The 12442-nt window shown below is 33.1% G+C and overlaps 1 long non-coding RNA gene across 10 annotated transcripts; it reads left to right on the plus strand.

The window, feature by feature from the left end:
• The first annotated feature begins 2002 nt into the window (after positions 1–2002).
• LOC128208130 (uncharacterized) lies at positions 2003–9259 on the plus strand. Of its 10 annotated transcripts, none has more exons than XR_008256861.1 (8): positions 2008–2273; positions 2382–2448; positions 3109–3147; positions 3511–3598; positions 5380–5462; positions 5853–5974; positions 6361–6473; positions 9092–9259. It is a non-coding gene; the product is annotated as an uncharacterized LOC128208130 (long non-coding RNA). The 10 variants fall into 10 exon arrangements; XR_008256863.1 differs by having other exon boundaries at positions 2031–2107; XR_008256858.1 differs by having other exon boundaries at positions 2003–2273; positions 3109–3598.
• The last annotated feature ends 3183 nt before the right edge of the window (positions 9260–12442 follow it).

A 12442-nucleotide genomic window follows, 5' to 3' on the forward strand; every position in this document is an offset into this window, starting at 1 on the left:
CATCTTTATATGTGATCAAACGGATTCTTTTATATGTAAGATCACAGGTCATTGACAAACAAAAGTTCATCAGAACCCAGCCATCGCGTGATCGAAAGTGATTTCAAGAAATTGAATGACTAAAACCTGACCGTTTAGTGTCAATTCGTACAACAACACCATATCTAATAGCCACTCAATTACTCTCCGACGTACCCATTGTAATAACTTAAAGTGAAGACAGTTAAATGAGCTGCTGATGGCTCAAAAGACGAGATTGTCGTTATCATATATCTAGTTTATCATTCAGGGTGACTAAAGCTCTTCCACTGTGGTGAGCTATCACAATAAATCACTTATTAAACCATTGTCAAATGCCAGCGCTCGATTCACTGGACTCTGTTTATCATTATGAACACCTCCGTTGAACCTTACAATGACATGAAAGTTTTTCAAACAACTTACTAAATAATCTTTTATTTTGACCACCAAAAGTAGGTTTTGAAGATATAACAGTTTTGTCCTCTCTTAGCTTCTTTTGAGTTTCACTATTTTTATTAAATCGGTAAAGGATTCACACAATTTCTTTATCAAATAACCTCATACCTTAAAGGTATGATGTATCGTTTACATTTCATTAAATCAACCCTACAGAAATGTTAAAATGTGTTCGATCTTATTGTAATGAAAACGTGAATGTTTTTTATTATTTATTTTTGTGTATAACTATTTCATTCCATTAATACAATATTTTAAAATTTAACAAGACCAAATTGAGATTTATAAGTTGAGGACATGTCTGACGAGCTATTTTATACCATTCCGGTATGTTGTATCAATAAATAAAATATCAGACAAGATTTTAATATTTATTTTCTTATAAATACAATACAATGCAAATACAAATAAAGTTGATTATAATTGAATTCAAACAATTTGTTTAACAAAGATCATACATTTTTATTTATTTTTTTTATTTATTTTAGGTTACATTTCAACAGTAGAGCAGTAGATAACATCACATGAAATTACATGAAATTAGATGTAATTTGGTATAAAACATAGAAATTATATCTCTTGTATCTTATAATGTCCATAAGCATATGATTTAATTCCATCTTCTAATAAAAATCTTTTGTCATCAAAACTAGATAATCCTACTTTGCTGATTGTTTCCAGATAAATTTTATGGTTATGACTTAATGAATGCATTGTTGAGTGCATTTGAGAATTATTAAATAATACATGTTTATAATCATTAAGAGTCAATGATTTTTTAACAACCGCTTTTGATATCCCTTTTGCTCTTTTCTCGTCTATATCATCACACTTAAATGCATACATTTTCGATCGCAAACCGCAATATTCACTAATACATTTCTCATTTGTTTCACTTTTCATTTTTCCCATTACTTTTTTGTTGAAGTCACTATATAAAAAATGATCTTTAGGGAAATCTGAAGTGTCAAACAAATGTGAATAGGCCAACATATCTTGGAAAATGTCCGGTGTTGTACATGATACTAAAAATGAATCTGTGTCCGTTAATTCTAGCTCAACGTTGCTACCATACACATTTTTCAAATGATTATAATAAAAATCGTACATGGTATATTTTGACAAATCAAGGATACTCATTCCAACAAAAATTGGTTTATTTAATTTAATTTTTTTTGTGACTTAATTCAACACCAACAAGGTCTTCAGAAAAAATCCGGTGCATCTTATAAGTGGGTTTGGATGACACCTTCTGTAGTCGTTTTTCTGTATGAACAAGTTCTACGGACCGATGCTTCCGAAGATTTTCCATGGTTTTTCCTGAAAGTAAACAAAATTTTTGGTAAGTAACTTTTCATCATGTTAATCTTTACTCTGAACTGCTCAATATATGTTTTTATGATGGTATCCGTCGTTATCTTAGATACCTGTGTTTTGGATGAGGGATATGAAAATGGGACCGAAAAATACACTTTTTACTTGCCGGTAGTTAGTTTTGGTCAGTTTTACTTTAGGTTCCTAATTGTACATGAGCACTTGTAAGCGTCTGATTGAAGATGAATGAAATACCAAAAAGTGAAACTACGCCTGACAATTATTGAACAGTTGTTTTTGTAGATAAGTATTAGTGGTATGGAAGTGACAATAAATAAATTGTATAAATTACATACGGGCAGATCATACAAAAATGATAACAATGTTATAAATTAACACGAACCCCCCAAAAAAAACAAAAAAACAACAACAACAACCTTACCGAAGACCGAGTTGTTCATGAGTTTGAAGAAGTTCTTCTCGTAAGCAGTCTTGGCTTGTTGTCGCATTTTGGTGTTGAACTCAACGTAGGGTTTCATGAAAGCCTCTTGTTGGAACTCTAATACTTTATGTATTTTTTTCAATTTTAGACCGAGTTGGAGATACAGTTGCAGGTTGCGATAGTGAAGTACATAATTCTGTTTGTTTTCTAAAGTGGTGAGTAATTTTTCCACCTTTGCTCTGGGTTGAAGTTCCTCACTGTTGTGTAAATGTTTCAACACATGTTGAGCATAAGGAGATAATTTTTCATTGGGTGTGAATTTACGTTCCGGAGCTAATGGGTAGTCGTTATGACTGTCATGTAAATGTTTTGGATATTCTAGATCTACTTCTAGAATATACCCCTTAGATCCATCCTCTGGTATTTTTTCAGGTTCAAAAGTATCAATTTCTTCCTTCTGTAAAAACTTAAAGAATGTTACTAACTCGGAAACTCAATAGTAAATGAACTAGTTTGTCAAATGTTTTGGTGGGAAAATATTCCACCAAAATGTGAATTTGGCGGTAAAAAAGTTCGCCAAACATTTGAATTTTAAACATTTGAATTTCAAATACTATAGGGAATCCATTTCAATTTGTTAATTATCTTTGTTTTTCCCCTTTTGTTTTGTTTTGACTTTATTTCTTTGAGATTCTCATTTTTTTTCTTATTTTTTTTAGGTTTTTCAAAAAACTTGTTTAAACGTTTCACGACTAGTCTTTTCTGTAAATTTCCGTCATTTTGAATTGATTTTTTCTGTAACTTCCCGCCATTTTGAGTCAACCTTTTCTGTGAATTCTTACCATTTTGTTGTAATACCATGTTATTGTTTTTAGAAGGTTGACTGTTTTGTAAACTTCCATCACATTTAGAGAGTAAGTATTCATACTTTGATTTAGGAATTAACACTAATTCTTGAGCCATGATTCACTGGGTTTAATTAACGCTAAAAACTGTTTGAAATATTTTAACAGAATGGCTTTCCTCCTTTTTTGAGAGAGTCTTTTGGATATTACTTTACGTATGACATGTCTATATCGTTTCAAGTTCTTTTTATCCTTTTCTGGAATGACAAGATTTCCCCTGATAGCATTGTAAATCACCTCTATAAGTGCAGCCAATTGAGATTTTGTTAAGTTTTTTATCAACATTTTTTGTTGTTTTTCATTGGTGTTGATCATAAATTTTAAAAAATGTCTCTCCTTCTGTAGTTTATCTTCCATTTTTCTCCTTTTCAGGTAGAAATACAATGGGGGTTTGATGTGGAAAGATGTCTGTACGAAGTTTATATAACGGGTTAGAATGTGGACTTACATCCACCAGAAGGTAACTATATTTCTTGTTTGTGGCTTTTCTATAGGCATCCATAAAATAATGCGTTTCACCGGGAAACATTTGTTTGGCTAATGCTTGAATTTGTAATTTATCTCTCTGATTGTTAAACAACACAAAATAATGACTGTTTAGACTAATAGTTCGAAAATATTTTCCTCCTGTAAATAAATTTTGCACTACGAAAAAGACTGAAAAATTATGGTGATGACTATAAATGGTGAATAAGTTGACAATATCTACACTTTGTGAAGCTTTTTGTGCTAAATCATCAATCACTAATATTTTGAAGTCAGTTTCCATAGTCCACATGTCCATATCGTCTTTAGTTGGTAAACCTTCAAAAAATTCAATATTTTCCACATGTTCTTTCATATCATCAAATAAGGATTGATAGGTAGAATAACAATATATAATCTTTTTCGGAATCATGGTAAACATAGAGTTTGCATTTTTAAACAACTCAAATAGAAAGGTTGACTTTCCACTTCCACTTGTTCCTGCCACAATACAAGTGGCAGGGCATTCAAATTTAATTAATGCATCCAACATGATCTACACTTCTTGATAACAGAGAACACAATAAATAGAATACAAACAAAAACCATTTAAATACACTACTTTATTAGTGATCTACATGTTTGGTTTTTGAAACAACCATTTTGCGAACAATATGGAAACATATTTCTAACGAAGTTATATACAAGTAAATCATTACAGTCATAATCATTGAAAAAACTATGTACAATGTCATAAAAAGATACACCATTTGTTCGTTGTAGTAAGAAAAACAAACAATACATCCCACAAACATCACTGTAATTACTTTGTAGCTGTCTCGAATTTGTGATAACAGTTGAAAAATAAGAAGCATATTTCAGAAAATAAGTGTTAAAATAGTCAATTGGTTTCCCATAACTGTCAAAATATTCGATAGTGGTTGAATTTGGGAAGTAAAATGTACACCAATGTCTTCCTTCCATGAAATGATTGTCTGTATTGGCAATAAAACCACATGGAAATACCAAGTCGTTTGGTAGTTGATCAGCCGCAAACACCCCCAAAATTGTTTTTTGCAACATTGGATCACAGTCTATACAACACTGAAGCTGTGATGTATTCATTCTGTTATTATGTCTCTCTGAGCGTTAATTTGAAAAAATCCAGGAGAACTATTATACACAATACAGCTTGTTGCGGTAGATAAAGCCGTTCCAAATTGAACCTCTAATCGCACATTTCCTGTTTTTATTAGAGATAGAAATGCTTCATCAGAAAACTTTGGCTCTAATTGAAATGTAAAAATACAGGATGTGCGTGCAAAGTCTTCTCTGTTTATATCAAGTCCAGCATCTTTATTCCACATTCCATTTGTTAGAAACATATTTGCGTATACTCTCATAAAACTTTCTCCATTTAAATTATTAAAATTTGTTTTTAGTGGATTACCCCACACTGGAACCCCATCAGCATAAAGGCAAATACTCCTAATGTCACAGTTTAGGAAATGAAATGGATTTGATTTATAATCTCCCGAAATTGCTGCTGATCTAACAAAGGCTACGACAATTGTATTTGGTTTTTGTCCTTGAAATAAGTTATCCCACGTAAACACCGTACTTCCTGCAGCAATGGTTTGTAACCGACATTCAAGTCTATCAAATGGATACTTTGCTGTGTTGATCTTTAACATCTCAGAGTGAGCAACAATGAGAGCTGGATTGACTCTAACTTTTTTTACTAAAAGATAACTATCTGTAATGTTTACTTTATAGCTTGGGGATGTCTCGCCAGAACTTAGACAGAATGCTGGAGAACTACGATACAACTTCACATTAACATCCACTTGGTTTAACAGGTACCGTTTAATAGTAAATAAACTGTGATATATAGGCCCTTGCAACTCTAAAGTTTTTGATTCTGTTATATATTTTGCCCGTAAAAACAATCCATTGTTTGCTCCACTAGGATCACAGTCTTCTGGGTGATCATTGTCATCTTTTATGAATAGTTGAGAAGACAATTGAGAAAATGAAGCATCTTTTCCATTACATAGTAAAGTATTAAACATGGCTATATATGGATTGTAATTAGATGATATAACCGCCTTGTTTTGTAGAGTCACTTCTATAATTGAAAATAATGCCTGCAAGAACAAATTCACAGGTCCCACCTTCTCACCCGATTTTAAGTTAGATCCATCTGGATTAGTTACTTTTAGTTTCACACATAACTGTGTATCTTTCAGATCGAGATAGTCCATCGAATTCTGACCACTGATTTGAAACTCAATGGGAGTATCATCCGACACTTGGGATATTGGACGAATCTCTTGATAATGGACATCATTCACCGCAACTTGTGTAGGAGGTAAGTCAAATAGTAGTAATTCATTCGGAACACCTTCAGAAAATCCGTCTTTTGTGAAATAAGACATTTTATGAACCAAATATATCCCACGTCGTTATAGATTTCTTCGAATTATTTCTCGCTTTCTTATCAATTTTCCATTTATTGTCCACTTTTTTGCTTGCTTTTACACCTTTTCTTGATTTTTGATTGTTTTTTACAGGTTTATTTTCAGTTTGTTTATTTTTTCTTGTAGACTTCTGTCCTTTTTTCGGTTTAGTTTGTTTACTCCTGTTTCTGAACTGTTTTTTTCTCGCGCTGTTTACACGATGTGTTACTTCTGAAGGTTTGGATAATTTATGAACAAGGGTTGACATTTCTGAAGTATTTAAACCATCTCGTTTCAGCTCACTTTTCGCCTGGTTTACTGTCTGTTCCGATGGGGAAACTGTGCTGATTGTCATACCATTACTTCCCATCTTCGACTTGTGTGGAATGGCAAATCCCCTCCCAACTTGAGGTTTGTTATTTTTGAAATAGTCTATCCACATTTGTGGGTTCGGTACATACAACTTAGATTGATTCATATTTGGGGTAAAATGGATATCGCTTAAAATGAAGTGTGAGATGCACTGGTGAACTTACGAATGAAGCATACTCGTTTTCCACAGTTTTTATACTGAAATCAATCTCTTGGAATTCTGATCGGTTTAAGGGTAAATAAAAAGGAGATTCTAACACATAATTCCAACCATTTTCTTCGTTTTTCTCTATTCTTCTCAATAAGGGACGTTCACCTCCGTCAACAACGCTTTCTTTGCAAACGTTTGAGTAAATAAATAAGGTATTATCTACAGTTTTTCTTCTTGCTTTAGGATCAGTTTTTATACTTATTTCACACAAAGCAACCTTCCAGTAACCATTAAAAGATAGAGGTAATTTTAACTGCACTTTGAAGTTATAGGGTTTGTTCTCGGTGAAGATGTGATTACTTTCACTGTCTCTCACAAACACATATCGTTCCATTATTATTGTTCTTGAACTTGATCTGCATCAATCCAGCTATCAAATGATTTTGGAAATCCTTCCCATCGAACAAAATACTCTAATTTCCCTTTGACTTTTCTCTTTTTTAAAACTTTATCAACATACCAAAGACTGTCTGCATCTTTATCAACAGGAATTATTTCATTTTGATTCACATAACCTGATATTGGTTCTTTATTCAAGTCTATGATCTTATACAATGGAAAACCTTGTTTGAAAATCTTGCTCTTTATTTTAAAAACTTCTGTAGTATATTGTTGTTGATAAGCTCTTCTAAAGGGATGTTTCGTGTAACTTAATCTAACCAAATCACCAATTTTATATTTAAAGCGAGGAGGCGTTTTGGGGAATTTTTTAGGTTTTAGATACATTTTACTCCAAAGTTGTGTCTCGTTTTTCTTTGTAACATCACTTGGTGCTAATCCATCCAAACTCCGATGAGGGGAATTATTGTAACTATTTACAATATCTTGAAGGTGATCTATATATCTATAATTTCGCTGATATCTTAACATTCTAAATATCATACCACGAAGGGTACGAATGACTCGCTCTGCATAGTTTGCTTTAGCGGTGCTTTGTGTATTAAACAAGTAAACTCTCTTCTTTTGCATAAACGCTTTTAATTCACGATTGATAAATTCAGAACCTCGGTCCGTTCTTAACTTTTTAAGCTTATGAACACTAAGAATATCCTTGATTGCTAACAATACCGTGTTAGATTTTTTATTAACTAAGGGTCGAACGGATAGAAAACGTGAAAATATATCTATAACAATGAGTAGGTATTTAACTCCATCATTGTATTTAGCAATGTTATCAACTGCCATTAAATCCATATCACCCTGATCGTTCATACCCGCCACTTCAACACGTGGTCTTTTATATGTATGTCTCGCCTGACGTTGAATGGCATACGAATCTTGATTGTTGAGCCATTTCTGTATGAAATAAGTAGTAAATACTCTTGGATAGTTTTGGTTTAATATCCTGTGTAACTTTTTTGCACCCAAAAAGCTGCCTGCGTTTTTAGAATCGAAATAATATTGTGATAGGATATGTTCCTTCTGCGTTTTATCCATGATTAAACATGATCATCGTTGTTAGTAGTTTATATTATGGGACACATGGGTTGTTAATTAAACTAAAGCAAGGAAATGAAAACATGTATAGATATAAATACATTTATTTGAAACTAAACATGTATACAATAAGTCAGCATATGATCATACAAGCATATACATACAATGACATACATGTACATAAAGTGAATTAAATATTTATTTGAAACATGCAAAAAGGAAATTCGTGAAGTAATAAATATAACAAATCATTTTACGCCACACAATGCCAGAGTTCTTAATTTCTCATGAATTCTTTTTTTGAAGAAAAATGCAGTAAAACACATACAACATTGCATAATATGTCCATTTTGTTGTGTTGTAAATATTCTTTTGCTCAACGTGATGGACGAAACAGTCGATCTTCAATGCGATTGATTGTCAACACCATTCTTTTCATTTTTTCACACCACCGCTCGGTTTTCATTATCTGCAGATAGTCATTGCTCTCTAGCAAATGTTTGTGTAAATCAATCATTTCAGAGGAAATGTTTGAAATGCGCACAATTTCTTCCCAACTTTGTAGTATATTTTTTTCATTAACTGCGTTTAGCATGTCACTAAAGTAACGTTCTATTTTATACTCATCATCATCAGGGTCTGTATCCATGATACAATCGTGATCTTTTTGAGATGGGAGATCCATCTGGCAACCATAGCAAAGTTGTCTAGTCACCATACCCATAACCTCACACAGTGTCTTCGCATATACAAAGTCAAAGTATGAATTCATTAGCGCGACACTTGTAGAAACTGGAGTATAAATCTCTGTAGTGTCCATAACATTCGTTTTGGAGTCACAATGTTCATTTTCATAAATATCTTGAGATAGTTCACTGCAATCCATGTTAAGTTTTTCTGCTGCGATATGATCACACCAAATGTCGATGAAACACTGAATGTTTGTGCTGTGTTGTATGTCTTTTATAGTTACATATGGTAACGGAAAAATTCAAATTTGAATTTTCAGATCATTCGGGGATATCGCCATATTGAAAACCCGCCAGAGGTTCGGTCCACGTCCATGGTGCTCGGGATGAGTCATTGGAGGACGAAGATCGGGTGTCCTTATGCTGCCATGAAATGTCGTTTTTATGATGTCCAATTATGTTCAAAAATAAACAACTTGGAGAATGTGTTTTATGTTCTAACAACGACTCGTCTCCTTTCTGCCACTGATGTAATCGCAAACCGCAAGAAAAACACTCTACTGTGTCATTTCTGCCAGTATAATAAAATCCTGCTGAAGATAATTGGAACTTGTTTGGTTCTATTTGAGGTGGCCACATGTCGAACGTTTTAAGTCTGTCTTGAAAGAATAGCATGCTTGGAGAACTATATTCAAACTCTAATAGTTTTGAAGTTGTCATTTCGACTGTCCGTGTAAGAATGAAGCCAATAACTGAACACTTTCCTTCATATCACAGAGAGTTTCAAAAATATCAAATGGTAATTGAAAACTTTGGTGACCCTTTTTAAATATCATTTTAATGCGTCGCTGTCTCTCTTTCACAACTATGACAAATTTGTCACCAAGTGTGCATGTAATTTCCCTTCTTATTGGTGACCAAGAGACATTTTCAAAACCAAAACCTCTCAAATATGTCTGCAACTCGTTAGAAAAACGTATCTGAGCTTGAGCCATTTTTTGTATTTTTTAAACACTTTAGACAACTGTTAAAGCACAGACTTACAATATCCAATTTGTTCGGTTTGTTATATACCACTATTGAGAATCCAAAAAAAATAATAATGTCTTGGACGTTGATTATTCTCGTACTATGGGCTCGTCTTTAAGTCCTGTATATGCGGTTAAAAAGGGAATGAATTTACATCTATCCGGATATTCTTCAATCTCTTGATGGCTATTGTACTGATCAACTATGGTTTGAAAATTGTTAGTTTGTCTTAAAAGAGTTACCATTTTCTGATGACTCTCCTTAACCCACAAATATATACAACGAGCTTCACTATCGTTCCAGGGTAACATATTACCATTCTCATCCCAAAAGGAATCAAACATTCTCCTGTTTGAGTCATATGGTGTCAAATTATAACTCATATTAGCCGGTAAAACAATGGCTGCCAACTTCAATCGCAAAAAGATTAATACTGATAATCAATGGAGACCCAGTTAAACAATGACCCTTTGTCTTGGATTTTAAACAATGGTTAAACATAACCGCTAAAAGCGGGAAATCGCCAAATATGACCGCTAACGCGCGAAATCGCTAAATATGGCCGCGAAAGTCAATTTCAAACTTGCGCATGCGTAAACAATGGAACCACCGACAGAACCACCGCACCACCAAACAAAATGGCCGCGAAAGTCAATTTCAAACTTGCGCATGCGCAAACAATGAAACCACCGACAAAACCACCAAACCACCAAACAAAATGGCCGCGAAATACCAATTATTATACTACTCATTATATTTTTGTTCAACTGAATTCAATTGAATTGTGGTGAAGATGATATTTTAACTAACGTCTGCGTTTGATACTGCTTAACACGGAAGACATCTGTGCGTCTATAAAACTACCATTTTTATACTGTCAGAAAACATTAAAACTGTATATGTTTATATTGTAACCCTCTAACATCAAATTATGCACCAACAAGTTTTACAGTTGAATACCTGAAAAACGAGTGCGATATATTTCAATTTAATGTGAAAAGCAAAATTTAAAGCAGATTCAATTTCATTTAATCTGCCTCTTTTCTGAAATTGTACACCCAATTTGGTTTTACACTGCTCAGCTATGAGGAAAATATTAAATAATTATAATAAAGGTGTGAAAATGACTTTATATTTGTTATTTAAATTCGCTGAGGTTTGTTTTGTAAAATTTATGAAGGGGATTATTTCCGCCTTGTAAAAATGATGGGAGGGATTATGTCCGCCTTGAAAAATTAATGGGGGGAGGGGTAATTATGTCCACCAATACAAAGATTAGTGGGAGAGATTTCGTCCAGGGGGGCGGTTGTCCTACACTCATCATTTTTTTTGTAATCGATAAATTATGGATTTCAAAGAGAAACGAATTATAAGATGTAAAAATAGTTAGTAAATCAGAGATGATTTGAGATTTCAGTATTTTACTGAGTCAAAGACAAGTCAACAAACGTTGCTCTACTCAGTTATGGCTAATATAGTGTGTGTATATTACGCCATAAATGCTACGTCGGAAGGCAACATTTAGCTTCAAATGAAGACTTGAAACAAAGATAACTTTACTATTTATTCAACATATTAAATGAAACATGGCGCAACATACGCCGCTTACATAGCCATGCATTCGGTATTCTTTACAGTTTGATTGAGAGTTTAGTATCTTAAAACACTTCGAAAAATCTTTTCACAGAAACGCTGCCCGATGAAGCACTTTCAAAACATTTTTGGGGAAATAGGTTCGTCGAAGTGTTAAAGTTTTACAGTTTTATGATACACATACAGCATGTAAAAAGAGGTAAATACATTTAATACAAATTGCATTTAGAACAAATAGAACATCTAGAATTTAATTTAAAAAGGAAACTAATCACCTTATCATCTCCGGTAGAATACGGGGCTCTTTGAGCGGCATATACTGCCCTTTGTTTCATATAAAATGGTGAAGAAAAAGAAAAGTTTTCTTTGTTTTAAAGCCTTCTTTCAAAGTAATACATTGCCTTCCGACGTATCATTTATGACGTAATTTATCACGTGGTATATCCACACTGAAATACTAAAATCGTCTAAAACTAATTTTTCCATCGCAGCGTATAATATAAAATTGGGTCAACTTAATAAACCCTGATCAATTCAGTATTTCTTATCGGCCTTCAATAGAATAATATTTGCTAAACTATCCACATTAGTTAACTCTATTGAACGGAGAGGAGAAATCGATAGAGATCGCCATCGTCGTTAGCCTGGTAAGCTCCAAAGTTGACCATGTCAAATATTTAGCATTCCATTTAGAGATTATATTCGCCTCACAAAAATTCCATATAGCTAAACTTGAAAACAAAGTATTAAAACAAAACATACACATGAAATAAATTTGTTTTAGTCTTTAAAAATTTGAAGAAACTGAATGCCGAAATAATTTTTAAAAAGTTAGATAAATAAAGTTTTAATGATAATAATTTACTTCCTTAACTAGTTACTGTTAAACCCTGCTTAAATCGAAATACTTTATTGGCAAATCAATTGCTGCGTTTAGATGACATGAATTACCCACGGCGGTGGCAAATTTACTCAACCTCCAGACTTGTGACAAATTTGCCGCAGAGAATAAATTTACCCCTCCCGTGGATATTTGGCTATTTGCGTTT

This window comes from Mya arenaria, chromosome 11 (genome assembly GCF_026914265.1).
Source record: "Mya arenaria isolate MELC-2E11 chromosome 11, ASM2691426v1".
Taxonomy (NCBI): Eukaryota; Metazoa; Mollusca; class Bivalvia; order Myida; family Myidae; genus Mya; species Mya arenaria.